Genomic DNA, 23382 nt, shown 5'->3' with positions numbered 1-23382 from the left:
CTCATATGGGGTAGTGTTCCTGGCACGGGCAGCAGTTGGTACCTTACTGGCCTCAGTCAGGGCCTCCTTGGTGAACACCAAGCCCACATTTCCCTGGACAGGAGGCAGCAGTGTCTCCAGACCTGGGTTGTTTTCCCAGTGCCCTCGGGTGGCCTGGCACAGCATGGTGCTCTTGCCCATCAGCAGAAGAGCCTGCCTCAGAGCGACATGCGGATCTGCTGCATCTTCTGCTCCCACAGTGAAGCATTTCAGGTAATCACGCAAAAGTTGGATGATGGTAAGGAAGTCGCTGGACTTCCAGGTCGCCCTGACTTCCCCCGGGCCATCACGATGGTGAGGCAGGGATCACCACTAGAGTTTAAAGAGGAGGTCACTCTTACCAGGATGCAGGCGAAAAAGAAGGGGTATAACACCATTCTTGAGCAAAAAGCTAAGGGAAAATACCTAGGTCCTGAGTTTAAACCCCAGTACTGACACAGAAAAAGAAATCAATTCCCTTAGATGAACAGGAAATCTCATACCATTCTAAAGGATAATGCACATGTTTTCACCTTCTTGATGAACAATCCTATCATGAATATAGTAGAATAAAAATCTAGGAATAATCCGGAAAAGATGTTACCATGAAGCCACTGAAAGTTGATGTTATTCAGGAGTGGAAACAGGTAGGTTGGAAAAGTGGAAGAACATATTAATGCTTGACAATTCAACAGATGAACAAAAAGGTTGCAAGGAGTTAACCCCTCCACACCACACCCTCACATATTCTAATGTGGGTTTGCCCTGAGGGTGCTCTTTTTTTTCTTTTTTTCATATATTTTTTATTGTAATTAATAGAAGGCTTACATATATTCGCCAGATAGGAGGTGCATTAATTCCCATACATTGATACCCTTTCTCATGTCTTGGTCCCCATTTCCCTTCCCCTGCCCCCACCCCTCATCTTGTTTTCCCCCCTTCCCTATCCAATTTCAAATAACCAAATATATCCCATATCTCAGATAACAAAGTGAGATACTGTAACAATATGAGATAACCAAGGGACAGCAAAAGAGATGAGAGATAATATAGTACATTAAGGACAACAATCACTCATTATATGGCTTTTGTTTCTATATCCTAGAGGTCTTTTCGTTTAGCTTCATACTGTATGGCCTTATGTATCTAGGTTTTGCTCTATTGCAAATCTCTGCTAGGAGAGCCCAAGGTTTCTACTGATTATGACAAGTGAGGGAGGCCATTGAGCTTACGTTCCTTTGAGTCTGGCTTACATCACTTAATATGATTTTTTCTAAGTCTTTCCATTTCCTAACAAATGGAGCGATGTCATTCTTTCTGACAGCAGCGTAGAATTCCATTGTGTATAAATACCACATCTTGTTGATCCAATCATCAGCTGAGGGACATCTGGGTTGGTTCCATATCTTTGCTATGGTGAATAGTGCTGCAATGAACATCGTTGTGCTAGTGGATTTAGTATGTCATTGTTTCTGGACAATTGGGTAAATGCCTAGTAGTGGAATTGCTGGGTCATAGGGAAGCTCTATGTTTAGTCTTTTGAGGAACTGCCATACTGCTTTCCATAGTGGTTGAACGAGTTTGCACTCCCACCAACAGTGTAGTAGTGATCCCTCCTGGCCACATCCCCTCCAGCATCTGTTGTTATTAGTTTTCGTGATCCTGGCCATTCTAACTGGAGTAAGGTGGAATCTTAGAGTTGTTTCTTTTATGACCAGAGATGTCAAGCATTTCTTCATGTGTCTATAGGTCATTCTTATTTCCTCTTCAGAGAAGACTCTCTTTAAGTCTTTGGCCCATCTTTTAATGGGATGGTTGTTACTTTGGAGATTAGTTTTGGAGTGATTCAATTTTTTGAGATGTTGATATATTTTAGATATGAGGCCTTTGTCCGTTGTTTGGTTGGTGAAGATCTTCTCCCATTCTGTAGGCTTCCTAATGAATTTACTAGCTATGTCCTTTGCCATACAAAAGCTCTGCAGTTTAATGCAGTCCCACTTATCCAGCCTTTCTCTGATTTGTTGTGTTTCTTGGTCCTTATTAAGAAAGTGTTGACCTGTGCCAAGGAGGCCTCGTGTATCTCCTATTCCTTCTTGTAAAGTTTTCAGTGTGTCGGCTTTTACCTGGAGGTCTTTGATCCATTTGGAGTTACTTCTAGTGCAGGGTGACAAAGAAGGATCCAACTTTAGTTTTCTGCAGGTGCTTAACCTTTGGAGATTAATTTTGGAGTGATTCAATTTTTTGAGTTGTTGATATATTTTAGATATGAGGCCTTCATCTGTTGTATGGTTAGTGAAGATCTTCTCCCACTCTGTGGGCTTTATATTTAACTTGCTAGCTATGTCCTTTACCATACAAAAGCTCTTCAATTTAATGTAGTCCCATCCCATTTGTCCAAAATTTTTAAAATTTTTTGTATTTCTGGGTCTTTATTAAGAAAGTTTCAACCGGTGGCAAGAAGACCTAGTGCATGTCCTATTTCTTCTTATAAAGTTTTCAGGGTATCTAATTTTATCTCGAGGTCTTTGAACCATTTGGAATTAATCCTGGTGCAGGGTGGCAAGGAAGGATCCATCTTTATTTTTCTGCATGTACTTAACCAGTTCTGTCAGCACCACTTGTGGAAGAGGCTGTCTTTCTTCCATTCTATTTTTTTGGCTCCCTTTTCAAAGATTAGGTTGCCATAGATGTGTGGGTTGATTTCTAGGTCTTCAGTTCTCTTCCATTGGTCCTCAAGCCTGTTCCCTGTGCCAGTACCAAGCTGTTTTGGTTACTATAGCTCTGTAATAGAGTCTAAAGTTTGGTATTGCTGACCATGCTCTTCATGGGATCATGTCTTGATATCCTCACAAGTAAAGAGCTAAGAAAAATGGAACACATTCTCAGAGAATGAAACTCTTCTGTCCTTCATGAATTGAAACATTCATTCAATGTGTAAGTCTCAACACAGAGACTTTTCTGTAGGAAAATACCAATGGAAATTCTAGAATAGACACATGCAAATTTCTGAAACTGAAGACTCACTAGATGGATTTAAAATCCAGTTGATGGTGTCAGAGAATTTGAAGACAAAATGATAACTATTATACAAAATGATGAACAGAAGGAGTCCTGGGAAAAAGTAAACAACTTGACTTGGGTGTTCTGTTTTGTGAATATCTCTTCCATTCTTGCATGTGGTATTCAATCTTTCTGTGATTCTTGAACATATGGAATACAGTTCTAATGATTGTCTTAATGTATTTTCTACTTGCTCTATTACCAGTGCCATTTCTGGGTCAATTTGATTGACTTACTTTTCTCCTTATAATGGTATATTTGTCCTACTTTACATGCTTCATAATTTTTGAATGTGTAGCAGGCTTTGTTGAATTTCCCTTCTTGGGTGCTATACATTATTTTATTCCCATAAATATCCTTGAGTTACATTTTGAGAGAGGCAAGTAAGTCATTTGGGAACAATTTGATCCTGCTGGGTTTGATTTAAATTTTGCTAGGAGTTAACAGAACAACACTTAGAATAGGGTAAGTTTTCTTTGCTATGGGGCAAACTCTTTTGGGTATTCTGCCAGTCCTTTTAATTACAAGAGTTTCCCACTCAGATGGTGTGAAGAGGCACAAGTAGGAAGTGCTCACTTACTTGGAAGAAGGCAGATGGCTCAGTGTTAGACTCGCTGTCCCCCACCCCTCCCCATGTCTTTGTCTCATATGTTTGTACAGTTGAGTACTGAGACACACGGATCTTGAGAGTTCTCCTTCTTCACACTCTCCCCTTCCGAACCTTGCCTTGTGAATTCTGGTCCTCTCATTTCCCATCCTCACCCCATATTTCAGCTCCTTCTCTTCAGCTTAGAGAGAATTCTGTGGGTTCCCTCTCCTTGTTCTGTGTCTGTAAATATTCTCCAGATCACTCTTAGAGCAACTGGATGATTCCTCTCATTTGGATTCTATTGTCCAGGGATTGTTGTCCTTCATTTAATAGCCACTGCTTTGAAAATTGTCTATATTTGTCCCCATTTGTCAGATGCTTCAAACAGAATGGTAAGTCCTTTCATTTTTCCTTTACTCCATGTGGTCTGAGCTTCCTCAGTACTCTTTGGTCTATACTCTTAGTTCTGCAAACTCTAACATCTGAGTTCTAAACTCCCAGATGCATCTGACAGGGTAAAAATTGATCAGCAGTTTTCTAAATATCTGTACTGCAATTTGAACTCAGGAAATTTTGTACTGTGTCACTTGAAACATTTCTTCAAGGCTTTTTGTTTTAGTTATTTATTTATTTTTTGGGGTAGTATCTCATATTTTTTGTGGGGGGCTGAGTAGGAGATAGGTGTGCAGAGCTGATCTCATCTATATGGGATCTCAAGCATGTATTTTCATGACCCAATTATTTATTGAGATAGGTGTTGCTAACTTTTTGTTTGGGCTGACTTTGAATAACTATCTTCTATCTCTCAAGTAGCTAAACCCAAATTGAAAACTATTTAGAAACCAGGCATCAGGGTCTCATGCCTATAATCCTAAATACTTAAGAGACTGAAATTTTATAACGGAGGCTCAAAACCATCCTAAGCAGGCAAATCTGAGACTCATTCCAATTAACCAGCAAAGACTCAGATATAGAGGTGTGGTTCCATGGGCACAAAAGAATGGAGCCATGTAAAGACCTGAATTCATCCCCTGGTTATAGTGTAGAAAACAAAATAAAACAGAACAAAATGGAAATATTAGATAGAAAGGCAATGTACTTTGAATAACTAAAAATTCTTGGAAAAGTTGTAGCATTTAGACTTTCTGATTTAATGACAATATAAGCTTGTTGCAACCAAAGTTGGCAGGAAGATATATCAGCAGAATAAATGTCAGAAATAGGTCACACTTTTATATGTGGTCAATTGAGAGTAAAGCCAATGGAGAAGGGTGGGTCTTTAAAAAAAAAAAAACTGGTAACCAGGTTTGGGTAAACTTATGCCTGTAATCCTAGCTACTTGGTAGGTTGAGTACATAAGGATTGTGGTCTGAGGCCAACCCAAGCAAAAAATTTCACAAGATCCGTTTTCAACCCATAGCTGGGCACAGTGGTACACATCTACATGGAAGGATGACATTACGAGGATTAGAGTACCAGACCAACCAGAGCAGAAAAGTTTGTGAGAATGCATTAGGAAGCTGAACGCAGTGGATTTTTCCTGTGATCTCAGCCACAACGGAAGCCTAAATGTAGGCCAATCATAGCTCAAACTCATGCCAGAGTGGGATGTGAGACCCTGTCCTAAAAATAGAGAAAAAACAGTGGAGAGAGCTCAGTGGTATAGAGCCAGCTTAGCAAGCATGAGGTCTTAAACTCAAATCTCAGGAGCACCACCACCACCAAAAATAAGGTGGTGATCAGTGAGAAAACTATTGTATATTTATGTGTTAAAAAAAAGGGGGAAGAGCCAGGCGTGGTGGCTCAATCCTGTAATCCTAGCTACACAGGAGGCTGAGATCTGAGCATCAAGGTTCAAAGCCAGCCTGGGCACAAAAGTAGCTGAGACTCTTATCTCCAATTAACTTCTAGAAAATGGGAAGTGAGGCTTGGCTCAAGAGTAGAGTGGTAGCCTTGAGCTGAAGAGATTAGAGACAATGCCCAGTTCCATAGGTAGAGCAATAGCCTTGAGTTGAAGAGCTCAGAGACAGTGCCCCGGCAGAGTTCACGCCTCATGACCCACAAAAAAAAAAAAGGAAGCATACCCTTATCTACAACATACAAAAATTAACTTCAAGTGAAACACAGACCTAAATGTAACTCAAACCATAAAACTTCTAAAGAGACAGAGAGAGAGAGAGAGAGAGAGAGAGAGAGAGAGAGAGAGAGAGAGAGAGAGAGAGGAAATCTTGTGAATAGAATAAAAAAACAATAACATGCAAATTAAAATTGGTAAAATGGATTTCCTCCAGACTAAAGCTTTCTGCATTTTATGAAACACAGGTAAGAACATAAATAGGCAAGTCTTGAATTGGGAGGAAAACATTGGAAAATATATGTCAGATGAAATTTACCTTAGATATGCAAAGAACTCTTGCGACTCAATTATAGAAAGTCAAATAACTCACTGTAAAACAAGCAACAGTTCTTGGTTAAAAATAAAAAAAACACTGCCAGGTACAATGGCTCACACCTGTAATCTTAGCTACTCAGGAGGCTGAGATCTGAGGATCTAGGTTCAAAAGCCAGTCCGGGCACTAATGACTCAGAGACTCTTATCTGCAATTAATCACTAGAAAACCAGAAGTGGGGCTGTGGCTCAAGGGATAGGGCGGTAGCCATGAGCTGAAGAGCTCAGTGACAGTGCCCCGGCTCAGAGACCAAGCCCCTCAACCACAACAGATAGATAGATAGATAGATAGATAGATAGATGATAGATAGATAGATAGATAGATAGATAGATAGATAAAAAGACTAGCTGGGCCTGGTCACTCATACCTGTAGTCCTAGCTACTCAGAAGGCTGAGATCTGATGATCATGATTCAAAGCCAGCCCGGGCACTTTTAGTGTGAGTCTTGGAGACTCTTATCGCCAATTAATCACCAGAAAACTGGAAGTGGCTCTGTGGCTCAAGGGTAGGGTGGTAGGCTTGAGCTGAGGAGTTCAGGGACAGCACCCAGGCTCAGAGTTCAAGTCCCAAAACTGACAGAAAAATAAAAATAAATAAATAAATAAAAAGACTAAATCTGTGAGCAGACAATTTACAAGAGAAGATATGTGACTGGCCAAGATGTGTAAGAAAGAATTCTCATCATCACCAAGTCAGCACAGAAATGTCAGTTAACCAACCTTGCCTACTGCTATAAAGGCTCCACTGAAATCATTGCGATGCCAGTGTTGGTGAGGGTATGGAACAATGAACTCTCATTCACTGTTGCTAAAACAACTTGAGGGTACTGATACTTCAAAAACAGTATAATAATATCTCCAAGTACATGATACTCCTTACCATAAAATGTGGTGGGTGTTGGATTACTGGTGGCCCATAGTCCTAGCTACTGGGAGGCTGAGATTTGAGTTCAGAGCCAGCATGAGCAGGAAAGTCAGTGAGACCTTTAATTTCAATTAACTTCCAAAAAGTAGAAGTGGATATGTGGCTCAAGTGGAATAGTGTCAGCCTTGAGCAAAAATCTAAGGGATAGCACGCTGACTTTGGGTTCAAGCCCTAATACTCACACCAAAACCAGAAACATGGTAAATGATAGGTTCAAACACACAGTCTATATTGAAAAATTCAGTTTTATTCAGTAAAAGTCTAGAAAATGAAAAAACTAACAAAAAAAGATCATTGATTGTGCAGGTTTGGGTGGGAAACATAAGAAAACCTTTTAGGATTATTTCATATCTTCTAATTACTGAATTTCATTTAACTATTACAGTTTATCCGTCTTTATACCTAAAATAGGTATGTTTTGTTTTACATAAAGAATAGCTTTATGGTCAGGAGTATAACCTAGTTGTAGAGTGCTTGTCTAGCATGCACAGAGCCCTGGGTTCAATTCCCTGGTACCACAAACATAGAAAAAGCCAGAAGTGGTGCAGTGGCTCAAGTGGTAGAGTGTTAGTCTTGAGAAAGCCCAAGGACAGTGCCCAGGCCCTGAGTTCAAGTCCCAGAACTGGCATTAAAAATATAGCAATACCTTTAGGTGAGAGCTGGTGATGTGCACCTATTATCATAGCTACCCTAAAGGCTGAGATCTGGAAATCGAGGTTTGAAACCAGCCAAGGCAGACAATTACGAGAATCTTAGGTTATCCAGCAAGAAGGCTCAACTGGTAGTGTCAGCCTTGAGCACAAAAGCCAAATGAGAATAAAAAGCCCTAAGTTAAAGCCCCTGTCCTGACACTAAATAAAGAAATGAATAAAACCTTCAAGCAAAGGAAAAATAGGTTTTTAGTGAATAAAATTCTAATGTGTAAAAAGTAAAACAAAACAAAAGTTCTGAAGAAGTAGTGGTAATTTAGGATTTAGGCAGAAATTCTTAATGAATACAAGGAAGTGAGATGCTAGGAAAAATAATACTGACTTAAAGCAGTTAACATCAATGCACAGATTAAGAATACAGAGTGTATGCAAATGACAGTTACAAGAGGTAAGCCATCCAAACATCGAAATCCTTCTCGAACATGACAAGAAGAACACAACATTGTTAAAAACTAGCCAAGAAAAAGCCAAAGAAGAGCACATTTGAAGAGCCAGAGATATATGAAAAGATGCTTAAATTTACTTGCAGTAGCCAAAAAAAGGTAAATTGAAAAAGCATTGAGTTTCCAGGTTATAGGAAAGAAAAAAAAATCTGTAACACTTAATAGTTTTAGGGATTTGAAGAAAGCAACACTTCCATATCCTGGAAGGGCCTAATACCATGGCCTTTGGCAAAAGTAATCTAATAACCACCATTAAAAAGAAAAACACATACCTAACCTTCTGAGGCCTTGCTTGAATATGCCATTAGAAACCAAAGCAGATACATCAATTCACAGAACTCCATTGCAGCACTATTTCTAAGTGCACAAATCTAGATCACAGAACTAATTGCCTGTCAAAAAGGTAGACCAATGGATTCTCTCTCATTTCAGTGAGCAATTCCTTACATGAGTGAAGTCGATCTATAGGAGGTGGTTTCATTATTCAGTAAGAAATACAAGATGAAGAAAAGGAGGTGAAATGGTCCATAATTATTTTGTGAAACAAAGATTAAAATCACTTCACATACAACATACATTTCTATGACTATTTGTATAGTACTATAAGCATGAAGAAAATATGGAAAGATATATACCAGATTTTCAAGCCGGCTCTCAATGTGACTCATGCTGTGTGTTGATATATGTGTGGAAGTAGATTCAAGCAACAAACCAGGAAACCAAGTGCTAACAAAGCTGCATTTGGAAAGCATATCTAGGGTCACAGCTGAATGATGTCTGTCAGAACGGACTATCCTATTATTCACTCATGAACAAGCCATCATCTCACAATATTAATGCTAAAAACCATTTATTTCTCATTCAGGGAATGTAGAGGATCTAGGCATCTTTCCAGGGCAATTTTCTCAATGGATTGACTTAGACTTGCATTTAAGTGTTATGGAATCTTCCTGCCAATGTGTGTTTTCAGCATTGCTCTAGCAGAGGAAGTGCTAACACAGGAACTGCCCACAGGAGTTAATGTGCTTCTTCAGAAATTGATGTATGTCTTCTTATTCTCTGTCTCTCTCTGTGTCTCTTTCTTTAAATCAAGGAATGAGACCATATATAAGTTTAAGGCCTTAGAAATACATATTCTCCCAAGCATCTGTGGGAGCTGAGGCAGCCTGGAAATACTAGTAAGTAGCACTATATTATATCCTATATATCTTATATAAAAACATAATATACACATTTATAAAATCATTTATATAAAGAAAATTACTTATATAAAGAAGTCAGTTTCAGCAAGGTGCTGGTGGATTACATCTGCAACTCCAGCTATTCAGGAGGCTGAGATCTAAGGATCAAGATTCAAAACCAGTCTGGACACTAAAGTCCATGAGGTTCTTATCTCCAATTAACCACTAGAAAACCAGAAGTGGCACTGTGGCTCAAGTGGTAGAGTGCTAGTCTTGAGCTGAAGAGCTCAAGGACAATGTTCAGGCCCAGAGTTCAAGTCCCATGAGGGACCAAAAAAAAAGAAACCAAAAAAAAAAAAAAAAATATATATATATATATATATATATATATATATATATAAAGAGGCAAGGCCTAATTGGAGGTTATTGGGTCAGTGAAGAAGCTGCCTTCAGAAGGGCTTAAGGGATATAGAAACAAAAGCCATATACTGAGTGATTGTTGTCCTTAATGTACTATGTTATCTTGCTGTCCCTTGGTTATCTCATATTGTTACAGTATCTCACTTTGTTATCTTATATATTGGATATATTTGTATTTGGTTATTTGAAATTGGATAAGGAAGGGGGGAAAACAAGATGAAGGGTGTGGGGGGGAAATGGGGACCAAGACATGAGAAAGGGTATCAACGTATGTGAATTAATGCACTTTCTATCTGGAGAATATAATGTAACCCTTCTATTAATTACAATAAAAAATATATAAAAAAAAGAAACTAAGCTTTAAATGACTCCGTTTTCTAGTTACTTTGTCTTTCTTTCTTTCTTTCTTTCTTTCTTTCTTTCTTTCTTTCTTTCTTTCTTTCTTTTTTTAAGACAAGATCTGTGTATTCAGATTATTCCAGAATTTACCGTGAAGCTCAGGCTGGCTTTGAACTATGCTACTCCTGTCTTAGCCTCCTGACTACTGAGATTTCAGGCATGTTCTCCCACACCTGGACCTTTAAACAATTTTCAAGTGGCTTTGTCTTTGTAAGTGAATAACCTATCATGTACAAGAAATGAATATTAAAAATGAGGTTATATATGTGGTGAAGTAGGGAGATTGAGTTGAAGTAATTTCTTGCAGCCATCCTGGTGCCTCCTGCTGGGTGAAGGGAATTTTTTCACCCAGTGCTGAAAAGCCTGGAGGGGAGAGAGGCTCTTCATTGTATACAGATGCCTCGCTCAAGGTAAGCTGGGAGGGTTGAGCTTCAGAGAAATGTAAATGCCATGGCCTTAGGAAAGCTTTGCATACACAGAATGCTCTGATTCTGCATTGATTAACCCCCCAAATGGTATGAATCACCAATCTCTAAGTAGCCTCTAAGTATACCCAAAATGGAAGGTGAGGCCCTACACGAAAAAGTTCTACAGATCCAAGGTCTGTTATCTTGTCCCCATGGTGGGGGATGGGGAAACTCCTTCTTTCTCTCCCCTCCCCTCAAGGTGATTATGGGCATGCCTGAATCCCTGGAAACAGCAGAGGGCACTTGGTTGATAGGTTACTTAACCTGTCAGCCCAGTGCCAGGGATAGGGGCCTTGCTGTGACCCTGGCTTCTGCCCCCTACCCTAACCCTGTGTAGGCCCAGACGAGCACAGGTGGATTATACCATGCCACATGTCTCCATGCTTGCGTCATGTGTCCTGTTTCCTGGCTGTTCTTTGCTCACTATGGTGTCCCACTACAACTCCTAATTGAGCTGAATTGGTTTGTTGGTATTGCTTTTGTTCTTTTTTTCTTCTCTGGCCTGTTTTCTTTTCTTTTCTTTTCTTTTTTTTTTTGCCAGTCCTGGGCTTGAGCTCAGGGCCTGAGCACTGTCCTTGTACTTTCTCAAGGCTAGATCTCTACCACTGGAGCCTCAGCACCACTTCTGGCTTTTTTCTTATGTATGTGGTACCAAGGAATCGAACCCAGGTCTTCATGCATGCTAGGCAAGCACTTTAACCACTAGGCCAAACTCCCAGCCCTATCCTTGAACTTTCTCAAGGCTAGAGCTCTACCTCTTGAGCCTCAGCACCACCTCCAGCTTTTTTCTATGCATGTGGTACCGAGGAATCGAACCCAGGTCTTTGTGCATGCTAGGCAATCTGGCCTGTTTTCTAACTGCATTAAATGTATTTTCTGAGTCCACCAGCCTTCTAATAAAGACTCCAAGATTCAACCTCTCAAAATGTGGCTTCTCTGTATCCTCTACTTACAGCAGTAACAGCAGATTGGGTTATAAAGGTTGATAAAATCCAGAGCAAAAATGAGGGAAAGAGGAAACTCATTTGTTGCTAGTGTGATAACAAATTGGTACATTTCTGAAATATGATCAAGGCTGAAGATTTTTTTGTCTTTTCTTTTCTGGTACCAGAGATTGAACCCAGTACCTTGCACTTGCTAGGCAAACACTTTGCCACGGAGCTACATCCCAGCTAGAGGTGTAAGACTTTTTTTTAAAAGAATTAATCCTTGAAGATATTAAGGCTGATGTATATAAAAATATGAAAAGAGATGTTCACTATGGCATAATAAAAGGAAAAAATCACCTAAAATAACATCCATTCATTAGGAATGAGTTAATTGGCATTTGGTAATTCCATGTAATACAATACCATGAAATCCTTAAAAAAAATGAGAGGCATTTATTTTAACATTAAAAATTATTCAAAGCATATATCTATTGTTAATATCATAAACAACACCAGAAGCTTATTCTGCTTCTGCTCTTATAGATCAGGAAGTTAGAAAACTCTGTCTGCTAAATGGTTTGTCCTCTACCACAGAGAGTCAATTTGGCAAGCTGCAACAGAACAACCCACTTCCAAGATGGTTCTTTGGCTGCATATGCTTTGTTATTCTTTAATTTCTTTTCTTCTTCCAGGCTGCAGTTGGGCTTGTTTGTGGCTTGGGATTCCCAAGAGAGCCCTATCCCAACAGTGATTGGCTTCCAAGAAGCAGAGAGTGGAAACTGTCAGGTTGGTTAAGAGCTAGGTATACAATTAGCATAACATTATAGCTACCATATTCTATTGAGTAAAGTAATCCAAAGCCTGTTGATACAAGGCACAGAGAAATGGTGTGTGTGTGTGTATGTGTGTGTGTGTGTGTGTGTGTGTGTGTGTGTGTGTGTGTGTATGTGTTGTGTGTTGGTGCTAGGGCTTGGACTCAGTCTGGGAGCCTTCACTTAACTTTTTTATTCAAGGCTGGTGAACTACCAGTTGACCCATAACTATACTTCCTGCTTTTTATTGGTTAGTTGGAGATGAGAATTAATGGCCTTCCATTTATAAGGAAATGGAAAAACTTAGAAAAAAATCACATTAAGTGAAGTAAGCCAGACTCAAAGGAACATAGGCTCAATGTTTTCCCTCATTTGTCATAATCAGTAGAAACCTTGCACTCTCCTAGCAGAGATTTACAATAGAACAAAACCTAGATACATAAGGCCATAGAGTATGAGCTAAAGGAAAGGACCTCGAGGGTATAGAAACAAAAGCCATATAATGAGTGATTGTTGTCCTTAATGTACTATGTTATCTCTCATCTCTTTTGCTGTCCCTTGGCTATCTCATACTGTTGCAGTATTTTACTTTGTCATCTGATATATGCGTATTTGGTTATTTGAAATTGAATGGGGAAGGGGGAAAAACAAGATGAGGGGCGGGGGTGGAGGAAGGGAAATGGGGACCGAGAAATGAGAAAGGGTATCAATGTATGTGAAGCACTTTCTATCTGGTGAATATAATGTAACCCTTCTATTAATTAAAAATATATGAAAAAAAAGAATTAATGGCCTTTTTTTGTCTGAGCTAGCTTTGGACCATGGTCCTTAGACTTCAGCTTCCTAAGTAGCTAGGATTACAAGTATGAGCCACCAGCACCCAGTCAGAGAAATGGCATTTCTTTATAGGACACTGTAAGGACATTTGTAGGAGAGCATGCAAAGTAAGGGATATTTGGTAGCTATCTTTGAAAATTGTCTGTCCAGTATCATATATTTCAACTTATATGTCTCCATGCTTCCTTTTTTCTTTTAATTTTTAAAATTAAACATTTTTTAATGTTTAAATGTGATATACAGAGTGGTCACAGTTTTGTAAATCAGATAATGAGTACGTTCTCCCAGTTTTTCCCTCCTGTCCCACCCACAAGTCATATAGTTCATTTTTAACATACTGTCTAATGAGAATCACTGGTACATTTTGGTTACCCTTTGCCCCTCCATTTATGTGTAGTCCTTCAAACTCCCAAAGACATATAAATGAACAAACAAGACAAAAGGAAAAGAAAGAAAAAACAGCACCAAATATATCTGACTTAGTTACTTGGTATATTGTATATGCATTTGTTTATTTATTTGAAATAGGGAAGGGAAGGGGAAAAACGAGATGATTGGAAGGGAGTGGGGAAGAGGAAAGTGGGAGAACAACAGAAGGGGTATCAATGTTTAACAAGTAATATACCCACGGGGCTAGGAGTTTGGCCTGATGGTAGAGTGCTTGCCTAGCCTGAACGAAGACCTGGGTTCGATTCCTCGGTACCACATACATAGAAAAAAGCTGGAAGTGGTGCTGAGGCTCAAGTGGTAGAGCTCTAGCCTTGAGAAATCCAGGGACAGTGCTCAGGCCCTGAGCTTAAGCCCAGGACTGCCAAAAAAAAAAAAAAAAAAAAAAAAGAAAGCCTGAGGACAGCACTCAGGCCCTGAGCTCAAGCCCAGGACTACCCCCTACCCCCAAAACCAAAAGAAGTAATATACCCACTACCTGATGAATGTAACTATAACTCCTGTATATTTTACCCCAACAATAAAATATAATAATAATAATAATAAAAGCAACAAAGAAAAAAATCTCTTATTTCCATTCCCTGGAGTTTATTTAAATAAATATTATTTTATATGATTAAATGCATATAGACTTTGTGCATTTGTGATCCTCTCCTAAAAAACATTCTCCCTCTGGTCTGTATGTGAATCCAAGCTACTTTTTTTTAAATTAAAAGAAAAAGAAAACAACAACTAGAATACTGATATAAAATATTCTATGGGAGATAGCAATTTGGAGTACATTACTTCATACATTAGCTTCTTCAGTCTTTCTTTGTAAACATGGACTAATTTTATAATCAGAAATTAGTCTTTTAAAAATCCCAATTTCATATGAAAAAGAAATAGGTTAGTTAAAATTCCATTCTCTCAGAATTTGTAGTGCTCAAAGCATACATTTAAATGGATGACTTTTTTTCCTCTTGTGGAAAATTTCAGGAGGGATCTCTACATTTAAAGTTTCCATATTTGCAGATGGAGTAGGAGTGACAGCTTCTCAGCAAAATTGAATTTGACTAATGGCTTTAAATAATAGAAGTCATTTTTCAGGATGAGTTTAATGCAGTCCCCACCCAGAAGAAAGATTTAGGGAATGAAATGTAGGAGATAAAAACACTGGCAGTTTGCCTCATGCAAATTATTGTACTAAAAACTTAAACAGAAAAATTAAAAATGATGCAGACCCAAATTCTTTAGGGTTAAGAGTCCTTTCCTGCAGTTAGAAAAATGATAGCTTTGGCGGGCAACTGTGTTGTTCCTGCTATTTTCAGCAGCATCATTTCTTTTAGCTGTCAGTTATTAGAACAACAAATGTGTATATCCAAAGATTTTTCATTGCTTTCACCCATCTTCTCAAATGTACCCAGAAGTCATAATGCTGGAATTACAGTGACACAGCCATCCCCATGGAAACAGCCTGGTGTCATAAACATGCCATTATGACTTCTCAGCAGGAGGAGGCAGATGGAATTTTGGCACTCAATGGGTAAGATTTATTCAAAAACACAAATGTCTTGGAGAATATCAAGGCAAGAGAGGAAAAAAAGAGAAAAGAATAGAAGGAAAGCAGGAATGTCTCACTGTAAAATGCATTCAAAATGGTTTTCAAGATTTTTTTTTCACCTCTGACTAATGTCCCTTCCTTCCTTCCTTCCTTCCTTCCTTCCTTCCTTCCTTCCTTCCTTCCTTCCCTCCTTCTTCCCTTTTCCTTCCCTCCCTCCCTTACCCCTCCTTCATTCTTTCTTTTCTTTCTTCCTTCCTTCCTTCCTTCCTTCCTTCCTTCCTTCCTTCCTTCCTTCCTTCCTTCTTCCCCCTCCTCTCTTTCTTTCCCTTCTTCATACTATAATACTGGGATTTGCTATCAGGGCCTCTTGTTTACTAGATAGATGCTCTTACTACACTGAACCATGCCTCAACATTTTTAGCAACCTATATTTTTGAGAGAGGGTCTCACTTCCTGCTCCAATGCCTACCGGGAATGTGATCCACTTATTTGAAGCTCCACTATAGCTAGGATGACAGGTACATGTCAGCATGTCTGGCTTTTGAGATGGTGTCTCCTGGACTTTCCTTCCTGAGCTGGCCTGGAATGGATCCTCCTTATCTCGACTTCCCAAATAGCTAGGTTCATAGACTTGTGCCTCTGCACCCAGCTACTGGGTGAGAAAAGAGCTCAAAAAATTTCTGCCTAGGCTGACCTCTAACAGCACTTCAGCCTCTCCACTGAAGCCTTCTGCGTGAGTAGCTAGGTGTGAGCTACTTGGTTGTGGACAAGTTTTAGTTTTAGTTTTCATGGTTGTTCTTGCCCTCGAATGTTCTTGTTTCCATTTTAGTGATTCAGTTTAGTTTAGTTCAGTTTAGTGATTCAGTTTTGGTTGTTCATTTACAGATACAGAAGACCTATAAAAGCAAATAGACTTCCGCAGACTTACCCAGCAAATAGACTTCACTTAGCGCATGAAATCCTATGAAAGCCAGAACCTTTCTCCTGACTTCCCATCTGGAGTTTTGAGTTTCTGTTTCTAGGCCTAACTTTCATTTTGAGAACATAATGGTTGGCCTACAGAAGGGAGTGCTACTACAGTGTTGGTTGGAATGGAATTCTATGCTTCCATCTGAAAGAATGATATTGCACCATTTGTAAGGAAATGGAAAATATTGTAAAAATTTATCTTATGTGAAGCAAACTAGACTCAAAGAAATATAGGTTGCATGGTTTCCTTCATTTGTCCGAAATAGGATTAGTCTATAAATCTACAAGTAATCACAATGGATAGTCTAAAACAAAAAAAAGAATACACTTGGACACGACACATTATAAACCATTGCACAGAGAGACCAAAGGAGGCTATTGTCTGTGATCCTATTTCAAAGGGGATCACAAAGGCTCTATAGCTATCTGAATGTGATCAAATAAAATGATGTTTATATAAAATAACTCCAAGAAATGGAAACAAGATTTTTATTATCTTTTTCTCCTTTGTTACTGTTTTTGTTTTCTGTACCTTTTGTCTTGTATGCAAGTTTATCTGTCTGGGAGTAAGTATGGGGGGAGGACAGAAATGGTGGGATAAAAGATGAACAAATGCAGAAGTGATGCTCACTAGATACTATGTTGAAAATGAACTGTACCATTTGTGGGAGGGGTCAGGAAGGAAAAACTTACAGAAAACAGGGGAAATGGAGACACAGTTCAAAAAGAAATATGCTCTTTACTTATGTAACTGTAACCACTCTGACTCACATGTATAATAAAAACAAAATAAAAAGGAATATTTGAATTAAAAAATAATGGTTGGCCTATTTATTATGGTTTGAATATGATTTGAATATGTTCTCCCAAGGTTTGGTTTTTCAGGGTGGTGATTTTGGAGTTGTTGACTGGTAAAATCTTTTAGGATGGGGCCTATTGGGCAGTAACAGGTTCTTGGAGTTATCACCTTTAGAAGAGATTAATGTAGTTCTCTCACGATTCTGGTTAGTTCCCATGAAAGCAGATTGTTACAAAAAGCAAGGATGTACTCTAAGTCTGTCTGCCTTCCTGTCTCACCATGTGATCTTCTCTGGAGGCCCCTTCACCATTATCATATCTTCTGTCTGAAGGCTATCACCAGTGGTAATAGTAGGGACACCTGGTCTTGAACTCTCAGCCTCCAAAACCATGAACTAAATATACCTCTTTTCTTTATAAAGAACTCATCCTCACTTTCTGTTGTTCCTCCTGAAATGGACAACATGGACCAAAACAGGCACTGTTTTAATGAGATGTCTGTCCCCCCTTTTCCTCAAAGTATAATTCAAATAGAGCTTTCCAACCTCTACAGTAGTAGGTGGTGTCAGGATTGCAGCCAGGCTTTATTTTTTTCCTCTGCTAGTTCTACTATGTTGCTTCAGTCCTCTAGCTCGGTATACCATGTACTATATTTGCTTTCCAGGAATGAAAATGGTGGAAAGGGCCTTCTTCCATCTTTAAGAACATACATAATATATATAACACACATATAATATATATATGAACTACATAATCACTTCTATATGCACTCAGCTGGCCAGGATTTAGTCATATAACTGGCTCTCTGATATTCACAGGCTTGGCTTGAAGTAGATGATCGATTACTGTGGAAGGAGAAGAGACCTGGCACCACCCCTTGGCCTCTCTCTGCCATTCCTTGCATCCTCTTTCACAGACTGATGCCTTTAGTAAACAGTCCACTCATTTCTATTTAGTTCTAGGGCTATTTAAAATTGCAATGGTTATATTGTTTGCAAATAATCATCAGGGAATTGACAGAAAGAGTGGAGGCCAGCCTGAGATCAAGTTGGAGATTAACTGCCCATATACCTGTCTGGGTTGCTCCAATAAGAACAAACACATTCATTAAGGTTGTAGCCTTCCTTTCTGAGGTTTTCTTGACTGTGGAAGCTGGGAGAGTACATATTGATGGACACGGAGAGATTTTTCTCTGTAGTGTAGCCCAGCTGCTTCTGATACTGTACCATTTACAGTGTGGTATTGGTCAAGAGATGCTTTCAGGGATCCCCTGGTTCTGGGAACAATCCTTGTTTATAGGTAGCAGTAGCTTCATTTCCCCTTCAGAATTAGTACCAAGGACTGCAGTCACCCAAATACTACTATTTGGGGAGGGGAAGTATTTACCCAGTGGCATAAAGAAAATAATCATGTGGGATTTTCAGCTTTCAGCTTAATGTAAATATTATTGAATCCCATTGGTACAACTCTTCTCTCCCAAACCTTAAATGCTCTAGATGTACAAAACGTTCTACATCAACACTAACCAGTGGGTCATAGTGCATTCTAGGATTCTTCCAAGAATTATCCCTGGAATGGTCTTGTGCTTTTCCTTAGTGAATTATCTTGGTCTGTAGTTCCATTGGCCATGGCAGAAAGGAATATTTCATACACCCAATTGTGTTACCTCGATATCTAAAGTTTACTTGGCCTCCCTGTGTTCCAGTGGCTTTGCTTAGAGAAACTGATTGAGTGTGAGTTATGAGATGTGTGTGTGTGATTAACCATATAAAACTACAGGCCCAGGGTGTTGTGCATTCCTTCAGTCTTAGGGATCCCAAGGCCCAGTGTCTTCCAGCCTATACTACTTCTTATATTTCCCATGACCACTTGTGCTTTGCTGTCCACATTGTACAATTGTAAAACATTACTGAGCTTACTTCTGACCTCCAAATGCAGCCAGTTGTTTGGTATTACCTAGGTACCATTATCCTCAGCAAAAAAGGAAGACTTCATCTTAGAGTTGGACTTGTGTGAATCACCTGCCTGCCACAGAGAGATTTTGACATCCTTTGGCAAAAGGTAAAAATGCAAATTATTTGGCCATTTGAAAACAAAACAGTGTTCACTTTATTAATAGACTAAAAAGAACAAACCCAAGAAAACACATATAATTTCTTTTCTTCTTTCCATACAATATGTTTATTATCTATAAGCGGTGATTCTCAATAAATACATAAAGTAAATTTGAGAAAAACCTAACATCTAGTTACAAGTAGACATTTGAAAACCTACTCTCAGAAACTTGGTAATAAATAGAATATTCTCAACCTTATAAAGGGCAGCTGCAAAAGAACTAGTAGCATACTTAATTGAAATCCTGAATACTTTATCCCTGAAGTAAAATAAGAATGTTGGTTTTCACCACTTCAAAAATATATTTACGTAAGTGGCACTGTGGCTGAAGTGGTAGAACACTAGCCTTGAGCTGAAGAGAAGAGCTCGGGGACAACACTCAGGTTCACAGTTCAAGCCCCATGATAATATATGTGTGTGCATGTATATATATATATATATATATATATATATATATATATATATATGTAATAGCTTATATAATATAGATTTACATGTATTAAATTGTACATAATAATAGTTTCATTGTTACATTTCCTTACATGTATATACTTTGATCATTTCACCTTTTCTATTACTTGTTCTTACTGCTCATTCTCCCTTCCCATTTTTAATCCTTTTAGTATCTCTTTTACTTCCATGACTTTTGTTTTGTTTCCACAAATGAGAGAAAACCTGTGCTATTTGCCTTGTGAGGTAGGCTCATTTCACTTAGCATGGTCTCCTTCCTTCCTTCCTTCCTTCCTTCCTTCCTTCCTTCCTTCCTTCCTTCCTTCCTTCTTTTCTTCCTTCCTTCCTTCTTTCCTTCCTTCTGTGTGTATGTGCCAGCAGTGGGGCTTAAATTTAGGACTTCTCATTCTCATTTAGCTTTTTTCACTAAAGGCTGATCCATTTGAGCCATACCTTTACTTTTGAGTTTTGGAGATAAGAGTCTCCTGCATTTTGATGCCTGGCCTGGCTTTCAACTGCAATCCTCATCCAGCCTCTAAGTAATTAGGACTACTGGCTGAGTACCCAGTGCTCAGTTTAATTCGTCTTGACAGTGAAGTAAAATTCCACTATGTATACATGCCACATTTTCCTTATCCACGCATCCATTAATAGGTGCCTAGATTGGTTATGAAGTTTGGCTATTGTGAATAGTGCTATGATAAACATTCATGTGCAAGTATCACTATAGAGAGCTGATTTTAATCCTTTTGGTACATCCCAAAAGTGATATTGCTAACTCATATACGAATTCTATTCTTAATTATTTTGAGGAACCTCCACACTGATTTTCACTCCAACCAGGAATATATATATATATATATATATATATAATTTGTGTCTGTATATATGTGTGAGCATGTGTATGTGCATGTGTGTGAGTGTGCATAAAAGTAGCTAAAATCACACGAGTGTGTATTTTTTCTTTTCTCTCATTTTTTGGCAGTTCTGGGAATTGAATTCAGGACCTCACATTAGTTAGGCAAACGCTCTACCACTTGAGCCATATGCCCAGATCAGTATTTAAATAGAGTCTCATGCTTTTTGCTTTGGGCTGGTCTTGGACCATGATATTCCTTCCACCTTACTGTGATTATAGAATGAACCACAGTTCCCAGGTTGTTAGTTGAGATGGGGTCTTCTAACTTTTTGTCTAGGCTGCTCTCAAATTGAGATAATACTATCTCATTTTTGCTTACAAAAACGAACCATAGCAGCTAGTTTAGAGTATTTTTCTATGCACAAGAGAAACAAACTAGAAATCAGTCAAAGAAAGGTAACAGGAAAATCCCCAGGCATTTGTAAATCAAATATCACACTTCTAAACAACTCATACATCAAAGAGAAAACCCTTAGGCAAATAAACAATACCTTGAACTGAATGAAAATGGAAATACAAAGTATCAAAGCTTGTATAACAAAGCTAAAAGAGTGCTGAGAGGGAAATTTACAGCACTAAATGTTATTATAAAGAGAGAAATGTCTAAACCAATGACCTCAACTGCCATATCAAGAGCCTAGAAAGAAAAAGCAAAATAAACCTAAACCAAACCAAAGAAATGATTTTTAAAAGTGTCACTAGAAACTCTCCAAACTAAAATGCAGAGAAAAGAAAAAGAAAGACAAAACAGAGAATCTAAGAACTGCTGTGCAGTTACAGATCATGTAAAATATACGTGATTGGAAAACAAGAAAGAGAAAGAGGAAAAGAAAGAAGATCAGACAGCAATGGTCAAGAATTTTCCAGAATTCACAACAGATGCCAAACCACTGCAACTGAGAGGTCGCAGGATGAGAAAAAAAAAATACTTTGGCACATTACATTCAAACTGCATAAAACCAATGGAAAGAAAACAAATCGTGAAAGAAGCCAGAGGGGAAACTCTCACAAAGGATCCAGGATTATTTCACCCAACAACTCTTCAGAAATGATGAGAACAAGAAAAAAATGATGAACAAATGGATAATCAAAGGATGATTACTTACTTAAAACTATGAATGTGTGTTTATAAATATGTAATTTACATATAATAAATTTTTATTCCAATAAGGAAGATATATTTGTGTCTGTATATATGTGTGCGTATGTGTACTTGTGTATGAATATGTGTATATAAATAACAATGATACATATAAAGATGTATAATTATAATAACACAAAAGTATACTTATATAAGATGTATGTAATTCTTAAATGTAAATGATTACATAATGTATATGTGTACATGTGTGCATGTATAAATATTGTGTATCTATATCTATTTAGGCATAGAAACATAGATATTAATTCAGTCTTAAAGAAGGGAATTCTGCCATGCTACAACACAGATAATCCTTGAAGACTTATACCAGGTAAACAACCCCGTTGCAAGGAAAACAGCTGTTTGATTCTATTCATGTGAACTATCATCCAAAGTAGTCAAATTCATGCAAACAGAAAGAGAACAGGGTCTGGGAGGAAGAAGATGAAGAAATGGAGATTTGTTATGTGATGGATAAAAGTTCACTTTCCCCTGATGATACAGTTAAGGAGATTGTTCTACAATAATGTGAATATATATAATGTTGTGAATTATACCTTTACATTATATATATATACACTGGTTACTGTGTTCATAGTTTATGTATGATTTTTTTGCCACAATCAAAAGAAGAAAAGGGCCAGGTGCTAGCAGCTCAAGCCTGTAATACTAGTTACTTGGGAGCAGAAGATTGTGTGAGTTGCAGTTTGAGAAAAATTATAAGAACATCCCAACACAAACAGCTGTGCACGTACCTGTTGCTGTGTATCTGTTGTTCCACTTAGAATGTGATATGAAATCCCAGAGCAAAATGGACCAAAGTGTAGCATAAGCAGTAAAGTGCCTGCTTAGCAAGCTTGAAGCCCCTAGACTGCAGAAAATAAAAATAAAAAAAGGAAAAGACAACCAAGGTATTAGAGAAAGACTTTTTTTTTCTCTCTTCTCTCCTCCCTCCCTCCCTCCCTCCCTCCCTCCCTCCCTTCCTTCCTTCCTTCCTTCCTTCCTTCCTTCCTTCCTTCCTTCCTTCCTTCCTTCTTTCCTGCTTCAGACAGACATCTTTAGAACAAGGAGCATTATCAGTGACAAAAAGATGATTATGGTATGAAAAAAGAGACAATTCTCCATGATCACACAGTACTCTAAGGATAGTGTGTTCCCAGCAACAGAGCCTCATGACACCTGATTGGCTAGGAAAAAATGCCATGCGAAATAGGGCCCTGTTGGCAGGGAAGCAGATCATAGAATAGTACACACAGTATGCAAGTTGCTGAAATAAGCTTTGAAGGAAAACAAAGCCGGGAAGGAGGTATGTTAAGTTTTAGGGGAGAGTCACAACGCTATGAAAAAAGTCTGACAAGCCTTACTGAAGACATAGGCAGCCTTTGAGAAAGAAGAGCAGGAAGAAGCCTCTTGGTTCCCAGGCAGAACAGTTGATCAGAAGAAACAGCAGCTGGGCAGACAGAGGCTGTATAGGGAACTTTGAAAGCAACAAAGCTGGAGAGCTTCCAGGTGGGAGAGTTGCAGGGCAAAAACCCTTGTTCTGGGCAACCCATCAGTTTGGGTTTGGCAGAAGGGAACTGGGACAAAAGCCCACAAAGTGGGGAAATAAAGAGAGGGCATAAATCACCTTTCTTGTTTTTGCCCAGAAGTCAGGTTCCAAGTTTCTGTAATTGTTCTTAGTCTAGAAGCCAAGGGCAAACTCTAACCCTTTGGTTTAGGATGAGAAGCGCGCTCGCGCGAGCGCCCTCCCCCCCCCCCCCC

The 23382-nt window shown here is 38.7% G+C and overlaps 1 long non-coding RNA gene across 1 annotated transcript in view; it reads right to left on the bottom strand.

The window, feature by feature from the left end:
- The window catches only part of LOC150047172 (uncharacterized), a 60424-nt gene extending 37372 nt beyond the window's left edge, over nucleotides 1-23052 (bottom strand). The window contains exons 1-2 of the long non-coding RNA XR_016539513.1: nucleotides 22986-23052; nucleotides 22377-22492 (exon numbers count right to left, since the gene is read on the bottom strand). This is a non-coding gene — a long non-coding RNA (uncharacterized LOC150047172). The remainder of the gene's footprint in view (nucleotides 1-22376; nucleotides 22493-22985) is intronic.
- Nucleotides 23053-23382: the final 330 nt, after the last annotated feature.

The sequence above is a fragment of the Megascapheus bottae genome, chromosome 24 (assembly GCF_031878675.1).
Source record: "Megascapheus bottae isolate mThoBot1 chromosome 24, mThoBot2.hap1, whole genome shotgun sequence".
In the NCBI taxonomy this organism is placed as follows: domain Eukaryota; kingdom Metazoa; phylum Chordata; class Mammalia; order Rodentia; family Geomyidae; genus Megascapheus; species Megascapheus bottae.
This window is presented reverse-complemented; position numbering and strand designations above follow the sequence as displayed.